The following is a 15,419-nucleotide window of genomic DNA, read 5'->3' as shown; positions in this document are numbered from 1 at the left end:
TTAAACACATAAAACTTTTAAAATATTAAGCATATTAAATCTTAGAGAACTAAAGAAGCACTTCAGTTCTTAAGAAAATGTAAATTCAAATTGCAACCTATCAATTATACATTCATCAGAATCCTTAAATTAAAAATGTCTTATAACACCAAGTATTGTCAAGAGTGTAGAGCATTAAGTAAATTCATACAGCCCTGGAAAGTGTATAATTTCAGATAACAATTTTATAAGAGATAATACTCTAAAATTGAAAAAAATGGGTGCCCAACACAGACTATCAAGAATGTCTGCACTTGTTAATCAGGAGACACATGAGATTCCTCTAAGCCCACCAATTTTAATGGTTAAAAAAAAAAACAACTAGAATTATCAATAGAAAAATAGAAGAATGATTAAACGAAGTGTGGTATAATCATATCAATATAATCAAATACTCTATGGTATTGAAAACATCAAATTATAGTTACATGGATGCAGTTATTTATTCTTTCAGGCTCCACAGTTTTCAGAGTTCTTTCTATAACACAATGGCATCTTCCAAGGTGAAATCCTTCCAGACTTTCAGGATGTTCCCCTTATCAGAGTTCCCTTCCATAGCATTGACAATCCTTTACATTGAGTCCTATGTATAATGAGCCTTAAAGGTTCTTAGGAGGCCCTGATGTAGAGGCTGAATTGGAGACATTGTGGGAGAGGGCAAGTAGAGCATTTGGATGCCTTCAGTATTGGAAGTGGACATCTGGGTGGCCAGGGGGCATTGCCAAATATCAAAAAGAACTTTAAAAGGCAGCTCCTTATGGGCAAGGTACTTCCTGACTTTAGGAACAAAGCATCAATGAAACCAATTAATAAAAGAGAGAGAAATGTTCTCCTTGCCCAGGGCTTCTTGTACAACCAAAGACAATCTTTTCCTTTCTAGGTTCCTTGATTAGCAGCTTTATAGATAAAGGCAGTGCTGATCATAAACCTGATTTCATTTACACAGAACAGTAGAGTTAGCGTATCCCTTCCTGATTTAATCCTGGTGTGTGCTTCTCTTTCTTACTCAAAGAAGTCCTTCATGGCATTTTTTTTTTAAGAATAGAGCATTTTCATCTGCATTAAAAATCTGCTCAAGCAGATATCCTTTCTCATCAATGAGTTTCTTAATGGATCTGGGAAGTCATTTACTCTCTCTCAGTCAGCAGAAGCTGCTTCTTCTGTCATCCTGACATCTTTAAGCCAAACCTCTTTTTAAAATTATCAAACCATTCTTTGCTGGGATTAAATTCTCCAGCGGTAGACCCTTCACCTTCCTTTTGCTGTAAGTTGACATATAATGACTTCATTTATCCTTGAATAAGAGGTGGCTATAGGTGTACATTTCTTAAAGAAATCGTAAAAAAAAAACTAAATAAACTGCACTTTCAATATTAGATTAAAGCTATTATGCAATGAGTACAAGGGTTGAGCACCTTCTGGGGTAGCAGAAGTAACAGCTTCACAAATTTCCTATTTTATTTTCTACGATGGTCCTTATGCTGGATTCATTTATCTTGAAATGGCAGGTAACCGCAGCTACAGACCTCAATCTATAGGACATATCAAGCAATTAAACTTTTTCCTATAGTGTCATGACTTTTCTCTGCTTCTCAGGAGCACTTCCAGTATCACAGGTGGCACTTCATATGGGTCCCCTGGTTTCAAGGTTTACAACACTGCACTAAACACGATGAAAAATACACAAGAACCATGAAAGATCACTTTTTACTGTGACGTATAATTTACTGGAGAGAAGAACTGCTCATGAAGATATGATTAGTGTCACAAGGCATTTTAAGTGGACACTCACAGCACTTGAGCTCACCAGAATAGCAACCCAAGTGGCTACAAGATTATTACAGTACTAAACTATGTACTACTGTCAATTTCATACAGTTATAATTTAATACTGCATCTTCACATTTATTTACATTAATTCCAACTGCAAATGGGGCCTTGTAAGGTCTTGTAAGTGCATGCATAACTTTTCACTAATTTTACCTTTTTGTAATAAATTTTTAAAGGCTTCCCAGGTGGCACTAGTGGTAAAGAAGCCGCCTGCCAATTCAGGAGACATAAGAGAGGCCAGCTGAAACCCTGGGTCAGGATGATCCCCTGGAGGAGGGCATGTCAAACCACTTCAGTATTCTTGCATGGATAATCCCATGGACAGAGGAGCCTGGCAGGCTACAGTCCAGTGGGTCACAAAGAGTCAGACACGACTGAAGCAACTTAACACATAATAAATTTTAATAATAAACTTTTGTTTTATGGTAGTAAATGATACATTAGTATCAACATATATTTTATACATTCATGACATTTTTCTTAATTTTTTCAATGCTTCTAGATTATAGGGTTTGTCTGTGATTTTTTTTCCAAATTGTCCCAAATACTCAAACATTTTTCCAATATATAATTGAAAAAATTCCATGTTTAAGAGGACCCATCCAGTTGAAACACATGTTGTTCACAGGCCACTTGTAGTTAATTTCTACTCTCATACCACTGTAGTTGGAAAAGAAGTTTGATACAATTTCAAACTTCTTTTAATCCATTGCCCCAATATTTAATGCTTTTAATGTTATATTATCTTTCTGTTCTGTATATCCCTTAACCACTTATTGTGAATACAGAAGATTTTACTATGTCTGCCTTTTAACCTGACTACTAGCTTCAAAAGTAGCTGGTCTATTACTTTTTATTGTATGTTTGACTTTACCAATGAGATTTTCCTTTTTATAATTTTCACATTTCTACGTGGCCTCTTCTTTTCCACATAGAGAAGTCCTGTTAACACTTCTGGCCTTTAAGACCAGTTTTATGGTGCTGAACTCTTTCAGCTTTTGCTTGTCTGTGAACTCTCCATCTACCCTTTCAAATGTGACTAACCTTACCTAGTAAAATATTCTTGGTTGTAGGTATTTCCTTCTTATCACTTTGAATGTACTGTGCCTTTCCTTTCTGGTCTGCAAAGTTTCTACTGGAAAGTCAGTTTATAGTCTTGAGTTCCCACGTATGTAATCAGTTGCTTTTTGCTTGATGTTTATGAAATTCTCTTTTACTTTAATTTTTGCCATTTTAAATATAATGTGTTTTGATGTGGACCTCTTTGAATTCATCTTCTTTTGGACTCTGTTTCCTGGGGGCCTGGATGTCCATTTCCTTCCCCAGGTTGGTAAAGTTTTCAGGTATTATTTCTTCAAATAAATTCTCTGCCCATTTCTCTCCCTTCTGCATTTGCAATCCGTATAATGAAAATGTCAGTACATTTTATGCTATCTCAGAGGTCTCTTCAGTTCAGTTCAGTTCAGTTCAGTCGCTCAGTCGTGTCTGATTCTTTGCGACCCCATGAATCACAGCATGCCAGGCCTCCCTGTCTATCACCAACTCCCGGAGTTCACTCAAACTCATGTCCATCGAGTCGGTGATGCCATCCAGCCATCTCATTCTCTGTCGTCCCCGTATCCTCCCACCCCCAATCCCTCCCAGCATCAGAGTCTTTTCCAGTGAGTCAACTCATCGCATGAGGTGGCCAAAGTATTGGAGTTTCAGCTTTAGCATCAGTCCTTCCAATGAACACCCAGGATTGATCTCCTTTAGAATGGACTGGTTGGATCTCCTTGCAGTCCAAGGGACTCTCAAGAGTCTTCTCCAGCACCACAGTTACTATCCTTATTGCTTTTCTTTTTTCATTTTTCTGTTCAGCTTGGGTTTTTTCACATACTCTGTCTTCCAGATGGCTGGTCCTGTTCCCCAATCTCATTTAAGCCACTGTTGATTCCTTTCAGTGTTTTCTTCACTTCAGTTATGGTACTGTTCAGATTCTCACTGTGTTCATCCATTCTTCTCCCAACTTTAGTGAGCATCTTTATGATCATTACTTTGACATTTTTACTGGGGAGATTGCTTATCTCCAATTCGTTCAGTTCTATTTCAGAGGTTGTGTCTCAGTCCCTTATTTGGACAGATTCTTACCTCTTCTTATTTTGCTTAATTCTCTCAGTTTATTTATACTTCTTAGGTAGGTGGGTTATGTTTCCCAATCTTCAAGAAGTGACCTTCTATAGGAGATTGTCCTATGGGGCCCAGAAGTATGCTTGCCTCTGGTAACCAGACTATATAGTGAAGGGGTACCCCCTATATAAGCTGTGTCTACCCTTCTGTGTGACACAACATACTCCTCTGGGTATGCTGGTAGGCAGACGTGGCTTCTGGTCTGGAGAGCTATGAGACCATGCTTTCCATAGTAGCTGCAGGCCCACTAGAATGTGGGGTAGGCTTCCCGTATAGTTGGCTGAATGGCCCAGGGAAAGTGGATGGCAGGTTCAAGGCTGCTACCAACTCATTGGTGGTCAGGGCCAGGACCTCACATGACTGTCTGCATTCCCCTGCAGGGCCTGGGGCTTGTGCCAGCTCACTGATGGGTGGGTAAGTCTCTGGTGGAAAGAGGCTAAAGGGAGAATTCCAAAATGACACTTGCCAGTGCCCGTGTTGTCACTGTCACAGTAGAACAAGATCTCAAAACTGTCTGCCACCAGTATCTCCATCCCAGGCAGAGATGCAGCTGCTTCCTGCCTCACTGGGAAGCTCTCCAAAATGAGCACATACGTCTGACCTAGGCCCCGTTCAAACTACTGCCTCAGTGCTGGAAGTAAAGGGTTTGAGATTTTGTGCACATCCTTTAAGAGGGGAGTCTCTGTTTCCAATAGCCCTCTGGCTCTCATGAATGTAAGCCCTACTGCTTTCCAAAGCCAGATGTTCTGAGAGCTCGTCTTTCTGGAACAGGATCTGTGGGCTGAGGAACCCAATGTGAGGCTCAGACCCACTACTCCTTCATGACTGTAATATTTCTACCATTTTTGGATCACCAGCCCAGCAGTGTGGGTCCTGAATATACTGCGTCGCCACGTCGCTTACAAATCTCATTGTGGTTCCTTAATGTCTTTGTGAAATGTCCTTTCTGCTAGTCTTCAGGTCAATGTCATAGATAGTTTTTCTGTAATTAGTTGTAATTTGATATGTCCATGGGAGGAAATCAGTTCAGGTTCTTCCTACTCTATCCTCTCGGTCACTATATTTTACATCCATTTTATTCTAACAATCCCAACAATTCTATATGTATTGAGACCTACTCTGACATTCTAGAGTTAAAACCACTTAATTTGCACATGAATTTGAGCAAACTCTGGGAGACCATGAAAGACAGGGAAGTCTGGTGTGCTGCAGTCCATGGGGTCACAAAGAATCAGACACAAATTAGCAACTGAAGAATAACATCTTTGTTATGTCTGATGTCAATGCAATAATCAAGCTGGAGATCGAGGACAATGCAAAGTCTCCTAAGAGACAGCCTCCAATGACAATAGCTCTGATAAAAGAAATAGAGAAGTCTGCAAAGGTTCTAAGAGATGAATGGGGATCAAAGAACAATTTGACTCTAAATCTCAGACATTTCACTAATCTAAACCTAGAAGTCACTAACCTAAACCTAGAAGTCACACTTAAAGAACAGGTCATTTAAGGTTATTCAAATGAAAGTGCAATAGTTAAGGATGTCAAGCAAGGTGCCCAGTGAACAGTAACTACTGGTGGAAAGGTGTGTGACTCTTGCAACAAACAAGCCTAACACCTAGTCTTTTACAACAAAGGTTTGTAGCTTACGGCACAATCCAGTGTAGAGGGGTGGGATGGAGGAAGAGTTCTTCCATGCAGTTTTCCAGGACTTGGGCTGTTCCTACGTCCTGCAATCTTGTAGGTCCTCATCGTTATCTCCACTGAAGCAATGTATGGGGAAAGAGAGCTCGTATAACACAAGAGCTTTTCAGGGGCCAGGTCTGAAGTGGTGGACATAATCCCACTGCATGACCTCCAACCTAACTCTGATAGAAAATGGGAAACAATGCCTAAGTGTGTTCAGTAAGTTTTCATACTTGAGTGGGTAGCCTATCCCTTCTACAGCAGATCGTCCTGACCCAGGAATCGAACCGGGGTCTCCTGCATTGCAGGCAGATTCTTTACCAACTGTGAAGAAGGCTGATCGCTGAAGAATTGATGCTTTTGAACTGTGGTGTTGGAGAAGACTCTTGAGAGTCCCTTATACTGCAAGGAGATCCAACCAGTCCATTCTAAGAGATCAGTCCTGGATGTTCATTGGAGGGACTGATGCTAAAGCTGAAACTGCAATACTTTGGCCACCTCATGCGATGAGTTGACTCACTGGAAAAGACTCTGATGCTGGGAAAGGTTGGGGGCGGGAGGAGAAGGGGACGATGGAGAATGAGATGGCTGGATGGCATCACCAACTCTGTGGACATGAGTTTGAGTGTACTCCGGGAGTCGGTGATGGACAGGGAGGCCTGGAGTGCTGTGATTCATGGGGTCGCGGAGAGTCGGACACGACTGAGCGACTGATCTGATCTGATCTGAAGTTTTCATAACTGACAACTAAATGAAATTAATCTAATAGCGTTCTGGAGGATGATGTGTTGGCTTAGAAACACTGATGGCAGAACTAACTTTTAAATTTGAAAGTTCCTAATAATCCAAGAGTTTTACACTCAACAATTCAAATATTTACCTGACATGGGAAGTTTTATATTAATATTCAAGTTAACCTTCCTACCAGGATAAGTACCGCTTTTCCCCCTTCCCAAAAAGAAATTTAGCAAGGGGCGGGGAGTGTGGAAATAATTGGGGAAAACAAAATCCTACAATACACTAATTTACATTTGTTTTATAAAAGCCTCGTGTGCCGTGCTATGCTTAGTCGCTTCACTTGTGTCCGAAAATGCAACTCTAGGACCTGCAGCTGACCAGGCTCCTCTGTCTGTCAGGATTCTCCAGGCAAGAATACTGGAATGGGTTGCCATGCCCTCCTCCAGGGGATCTTCCCAGCCCAGGCATCGAAACCAGGTTTCCCGCATTACAGGCAGATTCTTTACCATCTGAGCCACCAGAGAAGCCTAAAAACCCTTCAGTTCAGTTCAGTCGCTCAGTCGTGTCCGACTCTTTGTGACCCCATGAATCACAGCACGCCAGGCCTCCCTGTCCATCACCAACTCCCGGAGTTCACTCAACTCATGTCCATCGAGTCAGTGATGCCATCCAGCCATCTCATTCTCTGTCATCCCCGTTTCCTCCTGCCCCCAATCCCTCCCAGCATCAGAGTCTTTTCCAGTGAGTCAACTCTTCACATGAGGTGGCCAGAGTATTGGAGTTTCAGCTTTAGCATCAGTCCTTCCAATGAACACCCAGGACTGATCTCCTTTAGAATGGACTGGTTGGATCTCCATGCAGTCCAAGGGACTCTCAAGAGTCTTCTCCAACACCACAGTTCAAAAGCATCAATTCTTCAGCAATCAGCTTTCTTCACAGTCCAACTCTCACATCCATACATGACCACGAGAAAAACCATAGCCTTGACTAGACGGACCTTGGTTGACAAAGTAATGTCTCTGCTTTTATATGCTACCTAGGTTGGTCATAACTTTCCTTCCAAGGAGTAAGCGTCTTTTAATTTCATGGCTGCAATCAGCATCTGCAGTGATTTTGGAGCCCAAAAAATAAAGTCTGACACTGTTTCCACTGTTTCCCCATCTATTTCCCAGGAAGTGATGGGACCAGATGCCATGATCTTTGTTTTCTGAATGTTGAGCTTCAAGCCAATCTTTTCACTCTCCTCTTTCACTTTCATCAAGAGGCTTTTTAGTTCCTCTTCACTTTCTGCCATAAGGGTGGTGTCATCTGCATATCTGAGGTTATTGATATTTCTCCCGGCAATCTTGATTCTAGCTTGTGCTTCTTCCAGCCCAGCGTTCCTCATGATGTACTCTGCATATAAGTTAAATAAACACCCTTCAGTTCAGTTCAGTAACTCAGTCGTGTCCGACTCTTCTCGACCCCATGAATCACAGCACACCAGGCCTCCCTGTCCATTACCAACTCCCAGAGTTCACTCAAACTCATGTACAGAGTCGGTGATGCCATCCAGCCATCTCATTCTCTGACGTCCCCGTCTCGTCCCACCCCCAACCTTTCCCAGCATCAAAGTCTTTTCCAGTGAGTCAACTCGTCACATGAGGTGGCCAAAGTATTGGAGTTTCAGCTTTAGCATCAGTCCTTCCAATGAACACCCAGGATTGATCTCCTTTAGAATGGACTGGTTGGATCTCCTTGCAGTCCAAGGGACTCTCAAGAGTCTTCTCCAACACCACAGTTCAAAAGCATTAATTCTCCGGCGATCAGCTTTCTTCACAGTCCAACTCTCACATCCATACATGACCACGGGAAAAACCATAGCCTTGACTAGATGGACCTTTGTTGACAAAGTAATGTTTCTGCTTTTTAATATGCTATCTAGGTTGGTCATAACTTTCCTTCCAATGAGTAAACGTCTTTTAATTTCATGGCTGCAATCACCATCTGCAGTGATTTTGGAGCCCAAAAAAATAAAGTCTGACACTGTTTCCCCATCTATTTCCCAGGAAGTGATGGGACCAGATGCCATGATCTTTGTTTTCTGAATGCTGAGCTTCAAGCCAACCTTTCACTCTCCTCTTTCTATGTCCCAAAAACTAGTCTAAAGAGGAAGGCACAAATTTGATCATTCAAAAATGGAAAAGGCACTGACATCATCCTCTGCCTGCCACCGTCAAAACAACATAGATTAAAATGGGTAATAATCTCAAATACAGCTGGTCTAAAGGTAAACTAGAGAGGCAAAATTGCTCAGGAAGAAGATTCTCCTATCGCAATATTTCTTGGAAGTGTGGTGAGAACTATTAATGTTGCAATGCTGATAATAAAGCAAAATTTTGATCCCATCATAGAGTTTAAGTCACCATTTTCCAGGAGATTCTTCTTCACCCTACTTTTGAGAGCCAGAGTTTTAATCCTACCATAAGTAGCTGTGAAGAAGTTATGACCACCAAAGAGGAAAGGTGTAAGGAAGAGAAAGGGGGGACTCAGTTATGAATTAAACTACTAAACATAAAATATCCTGCTTACTAATGGTGCCATGTATCTCAGGTAGTTATATTTATAATTCCAAATGCCTTTGAGAAATTTTATCTTCAATTTACTACTGATAAAAAGTAAAGCATGATTCTGGGTTAACCCACAAATTTTGATTAAATTACCAACATAATATCTAATAACACCATACTTGTCTCCAGAAAGAAATAAATTGCTCTAAGATCTTATATACAATAAATAAAACAACAAAGGAAAACACTAATTAACTAGATCAGTGGTTCTCAATGGGGATAAATGTGCAGGTAACAATTATCTCCATAATTATGGAATTCTAATGGATCCTACTGGAGAAGGCAATGGCACCCCACTCCAGTACTGTTGCCTGGAAAATCCCATGGACAGAGGAGCCTGGTAGGCTGCAGTCCATTCGGTCGCGAAGAGTCAGACACGACTGAGCGACTTCACTTTCATTTTTCACTTTCATGCATTGGAGAAGGAAATGGCAACCCACTCCAGAGTGCTTGCCTGGAGAATCCCAGGGATGGGGGAGCCTGGTGGGCTGCCATCTATGGGGTCGCACAAAGTCGGACACGACTAAAGCTACTTAGCAGCAGTAGCAGCAGCAATGGATCCTATTAAAATAACTGAACAAGAGGCAGAGGATGATAGATAACCTGAATGCACAAGGCAACTCCACATGACAAAAACAGTCAATCCAAATCCCACACTTTTGGAAAACAGAAAATAAAAGAGTTTTGTCCATAATTATTTGACAGTAGAACCTAACCATTTTACCTATAAACAAAAAATTAGTTTTCCATGTTTATAATATATAGTGAATTTTCAGTGAATGCAATTACCACATAAGTTGAAAGTAGACCATATATAATTTTATTCAGAATTTAACAAAGATGAATTAAACATTTCAGAAAACTTCATCAACAAATACTTATGCAATTCATGGTATATACAGCACACATTTTGGAATATGTGTCCAGAGAATGTTTCAGACTCCTTTTAAGAAAATAAGAACTAATTATGTTATTTTAATCCTATCCTATATATTTTGAAAAAAAAATTGTATTCCTATGATATAAAATGTACATGGTAAAAATTACATATTAAAACTATTTATTTGAGTAATGCCAACTGATTTTCAGCTGGGAATTCTGACAGCGTTTCCAGAGGCCCAAAACACAACTCTACCAGCTCAGTATTTTTGTGTGTTTTCCCAAATTATCCTCTATTTCCTATTGTCTAAGAGAAATGATATCATTTCCAAGGTCTTTTTAAGTTTCAGAAATAGAATGTGTGCCTTGACATGTGGTAGGGTTTCAGGACAGAATGACTGCTTTCTGTGACATTTTATCTAAATCTTACCTATATTTTAATCTAGGGAATTATTTTGGCAAAGAGTCAGACACGACTAAGCGAATGAACTGAAGTGAACATTTACAAGTAAGATCCAGCTCATATCTGAGAATATAATACTTCCTTATTTTCTCCATTTCAACAGCCTATCACTTATCTTGGTATAAGATCTCTAATTTCTAATTTACCATCTTCACTGGGTCCAGAGTGGATGGAAGGAGTTTCAGAGACTCCTTCCACTTGACCCTTTTTACCTAACATCTCTTTAACCAAGAGTCAGAAGACCAACAAGAGGTTCTACCAGCTGCTATATATATCCATCCCAATTATGCATGGAGCGACAGGAAAATGACCACAGAGTGAGTTTATAGACCAATGTAGGGGGCTTTCCTGGTGACTCAGACTCTAAAGAATCTGCTTGCAATTTGGGAGACCTGGGTTTGCTCCCTGGATCTGGAAGATCCTCTGGAGAAGGGAATGACTACCCACTCCAGTACTACTGTCTGGAGAAATCCATGGACAGAGAAGCTCATGGTCTACAGCCGATAGGTGGCAAAGAATTGGACACAACTGAGGGATTATTGCTATCACACTTAATTAAACAGATTTGGACCAAAATTCCATTTATAACCTGGTACCTATAAGTTTCCATGCTAACAAAAGGGCTATGATTCATCTCTAAAGGCCGTAGCACTATCTAATTTTTAAAATAATTAATTAGGAAAATTCATTAAGTTCTAGAGATGCTATTCCATCATCACTGAGAACCACTGACCTAATAAATTGATGTTTCCTTTGTCCAACGAAAATATTTTGAGCTTCATACTTACTGGGTACAATATATAACAAGTTATTGACTTACACTTCCTGTTTGTACCTGAGTAGAAATGAGTGGCTTTGCAACTAAAAGAGAAACAAAGATCTTCATTCTTTATGCAGAATATTGAAAGGTACAAGAAACTAACTACTGTAGTCACGGTGAAACCATAAAAGCATGGGAGTTGGCCAGACGATATCATAAGTATATACCATAATATTTTATCAAAACTTCTTCCACCTATTTTCATCTGAAATCTTTTATTTCCCACCAAGAAATATCAGTATCTATCAGAAGTGTTGTCAGAAGGTTGAAAGAAAAAAAAAACGAACCATTGACTTTCTTAAAACTTAAAATTTCTTAAAACTACTGTCCTTCTTTAAACATACATTGAAAATGACAGACATTGTATTGTACCTAATACAAACAAGTGTCACCTTCACATTGTTAACTGAGAAATTTTACAGGAAAAATATGTGTGTTTTCCTTACATGATGCTCTTCAAATCCAAAAAATTTTCCAGAGAAACAATTTTCACTCATTTCATGTTAGCTTATATTTTCATTAAATTCATTTTTTTAACTTAGCAATTTTGAGTTCCAACTGTGTTTGGGCCAGTGCCAGAATGAGGACTCTACCATGGCAAGATTAATAATTTGGTGTTCCTTTAAATGAATATTTTGACCCCATATTGAAGGCCTGCCCAGGATGTTTGCTATTCCCCTCCCCCCATCTTATACCACAGGAAATGCATTGTTAAAATTTTCTCCAATTATTTCCCATGGGGTTCATGGAAAAAGACTTTAAAAAGGGTGGGGACCCACAACTCCACCTTCCCAGGACCTTCATATTATTGATGATGAGTACTTGGGCACTAATTTATCAGCTGGACATTTAAGCTTCCTGCTGGCTTCACTCCATGTTAGTCAGTATTTCTTTATCATCTCTCCCTGAAATCTCTTGCTTTTCTTTAGATTTCTGACCATTTGGTCACCCTATAATCTCAGGACTCCAATGCTTTCAAGAAAACTCATGAATCTGCATCTGCCCAGGTTTCTTTCTTTCATTGTAATGGTGGGAACAATGCTTTTTCCAGCTCTCTACATTCTTGATCAAAAAGTAGAAATGCTATGATCATGTTCATGTTTACTTCTTTCCTTTACTAATGTTGTTTCCCCTTCTCTTTACTATATTCTATACTCAGAAAACTTGAACTCTCTTCAACTTTCATCTTAAATATGCCCTGTTCTAACTATCCTTCTTCTTCCATGATAAATCAATCACTCCTTTCAGTCCTCATTTAATATTTTCTTCATTCTATTCCATTAAATAAATTTATTGAACATTTACACTGTGGTACTGATGCAATGGTCCCCAAAGAGTTTCACTTAATAAAGGATATAAGCAAGTACACATATAATACATTGGAAAAATTCATAAATAGGAAGAGACTCACTTTCAGTTTGGAGAGGTTATGAAAAATCTACCAGAAGATGTGATGTCTAACTACATGTGCATGCTGTGCTAAGTCGCTTCAGTCATGTCCACTCTGCAACCCTATGGACTGTAGCCTGCCAGGCTCCTCCGTCCTTTGAATTTTACAGGCAAGAATATTGGAGTGGGCTGTCATGCCCTCCTCCTGATCCAGGGATCGAACCTATCTTTACATCTCCAGCATTAGGTGGGTTCTTTACCACTAGTGCCACCTGGGAAGCCCCCTTCTAACTACATTTGTTGTTCTGTTGCTCAGTGGTATCCAACTCTTTGCATCTCCTTACTTAAAGCCTTACAGAAATTATCCTGAGAAGAAAGAAGGGCTCATTCATAAGCATCTCAAAGCACTAATGTAAGAAAGTAGTGTAGTATATTTTGCCTAGTGTCTCCACTGCAAGGATGATACTTTAAGTAAAAGCCATTCATCTTCATTAACAGTACGAATCACTCATTTAATGATTGTCTACTGACAAGAGTGACTAGCTTTGCTTCCTAACAGCATTTTTTCCAGTATAAGCACATGGCAGGAAATTATTGCTTTAAGAATGAGGACCCTAGACTTCCCTGGCAGTCCAGTGGTTAAGAACCCACCTGCCAATGCAGGGGACGTGGGTTCAATCGCTGGTCTGGGACGATTCCACGTACCGTATGGCAACTAAGCCTGTAATCACAACTACTGAGCTCACACAAGGCAACTAATGAGCCCAAGCACCCTAGAGTCCGAGGTCTGCACCGAGATGCACCAATGAGAAGAGCATGCATCGCAACGAAGAGCAACCCTCACTCACTGCAACTAGAGGAGACCCAGTGCAACCAAAAAAAATCAATTAACTTAAAAAATTTTGTGAGGATGCTAATGTCACCACTGCCCCACACTAAAATAAATAAAACATATTTATACAAAAAGAAATATATGTATTTAATATAAATATGTAATATAAACATTTCTATTTTATAAATGTATATATTATGTAAATAAATACAAACATAAATATAAATAAATAAAACAAATGAGTAAAATGAAAAAGCAATAAGAGTAATTCTATATATAAAAACTTAGAGTGAAGTAAGTCAGAAAGAAAAACACCAATACAGTATATTAACACATATATATGGAATTTAGAAAGATGGTAACGATGACCCTATATACGAGACAGCAAAAGAGACACAGATACAAAGAACAGACTTTTGGACTCTGTGGGAGAAGGCGAGGGTGGGATGATTTGAGAGAATAGCACTGAAACATGTATATTACCATATGTGAAATAGATCACCAGTCCAGATTTGATGCATGAGACAGGGTGCTCAGGGCTGGAGCACTGGGATGACCCTGAGGGATGGAATGGGGAGAGAGGTGGGAGGGGGGCTCAGGATGGGGAACATATATACACCCATGGCTGATTCATGTCAATGTATGGCAAAAAACACTACAATATTGCAAAGTAAGTAGCCTCCAATTAAAATTAATTAATTAATTTTTTAAAAAAGAAAACAAACAAAAAAACTATCTACAAAATACGCCCACAATTTAGTATTCCAATTTCTCCCATACTTGTAAAAAATTTCCCCTAATTATAGTAACTAGCAGTAAAATGTCCTTTCATCATTCAGAACTACATAAATTATTTTTCTAATATTTCATGCATATATCAAATCTTATAACTCTGTATATCTAAGCTTACAAACCCATGAGTTCAGTGAATTAAAATACTGTCTCTTTCACCTGGAATCAAAAATGTGTTACTAAAGTACTACATCACATAAGAGATAATTATTATGGATGGCTATGCCATATATGAAAAAATAAAGTACAAATTTAAGCTGTCAGTGTTTAAAATGATATTACAAGCTCAACAAAAATATTTGTTGCTTAAGACCAAGAACTGCTCATAAATTATTAGGAAAAGGGGAAGCAAGGAACAGGGGGAAATGAAAATGAAGGGCTCTTGTTAAGAATCTATTAAAATTTTAATATGGGAACAGCAGAACATTCAATCAGGCAAGAAGCTCTTCTATGCATGAGGCCCTGTGCAAAGGCACATGTCACACGACCACAAAGTTAGCCCTGATTATAACAACATCCTGGATGTTCATTGGAGGGACTGATGCTAAACCTGAAACTGCACTACTTTGGCCACCTCATGAGACGGGTTGACTCACTGGAAAAGACTCTGATGCTGGGAAAGGTTGGGGGCGGGAGGAGAAGGGGACGACGGAGAATGAGATGGCTGGATGGCATCACCGACTCTGTGGACATGGGTTTGAGTGAACTCCCGGAGTTGGTGATGGACAGGGAGGCCTGGCGTGCTGTGATTCATGGGGTCGCGGAGAGTCGGACACGACTGAGCGACTGAACTGAACTGAACTGAACTGAATATGGCATTGCAAAATACTGGTGGCATCTCTGACTTAAAGCATAGGACTCTGCTTAATTGAATTGGTACTAAAACCAAAATAACCTTCCTTAACAGGAATTTCCCTATGATCTTATGCTTTGACTTTACTATTAAGTTGAGAGACTATGGAGAAGGAGTAAAAACTTGTTCTGCTCACCTTCTCTTGATTATCTATGACACCTCAGAGACTAGCCAAAGACATGATCATCTAACATGAAAAATGAAGGATAATTCTACAGCAAATAATATATTTGCTCTAAGTAAAAACAAGCAGAAAGATCATTTTCCAAGGCTAACAGATTTCTTTGGATATACACTTTTATTTATATGTAGCTAGATACAGT

The 15,419-nt window shown here is 39.5% G+C and overlaps 1 protein-coding gene across 2 annotated transcripts in view; it reads right to left on the bottom strand.

The window, feature by feature from the left end:
• ATRNL1 (attractin like 1) overlaps positions 1-15,419 on the bottom strand; it is an 843,932-nt gene that overhangs the window by 571,556 nt on the left and 256,957 nt on the right. The window lies entirely within an intron of this gene.

This window comes from Moschus berezovskii, chromosome 12, assembly GCF_049115385.1.
Source record: "Moschus berezovskii isolate FMDL1 chromosome 12, NW_MosBer_1.0, whole genome shotgun sequence".
NCBI classification, from domain to species: domain Eukaryota; kingdom Metazoa; phylum Chordata; class Mammalia; order Artiodactyla; family Moschidae; genus Moschus; species Moschus berezovskii.
The sequence above is the reverse complement of the archived record's forward strand: the minus strand, read 5'-3'. Positions and strand labels throughout refer to the sequence as shown.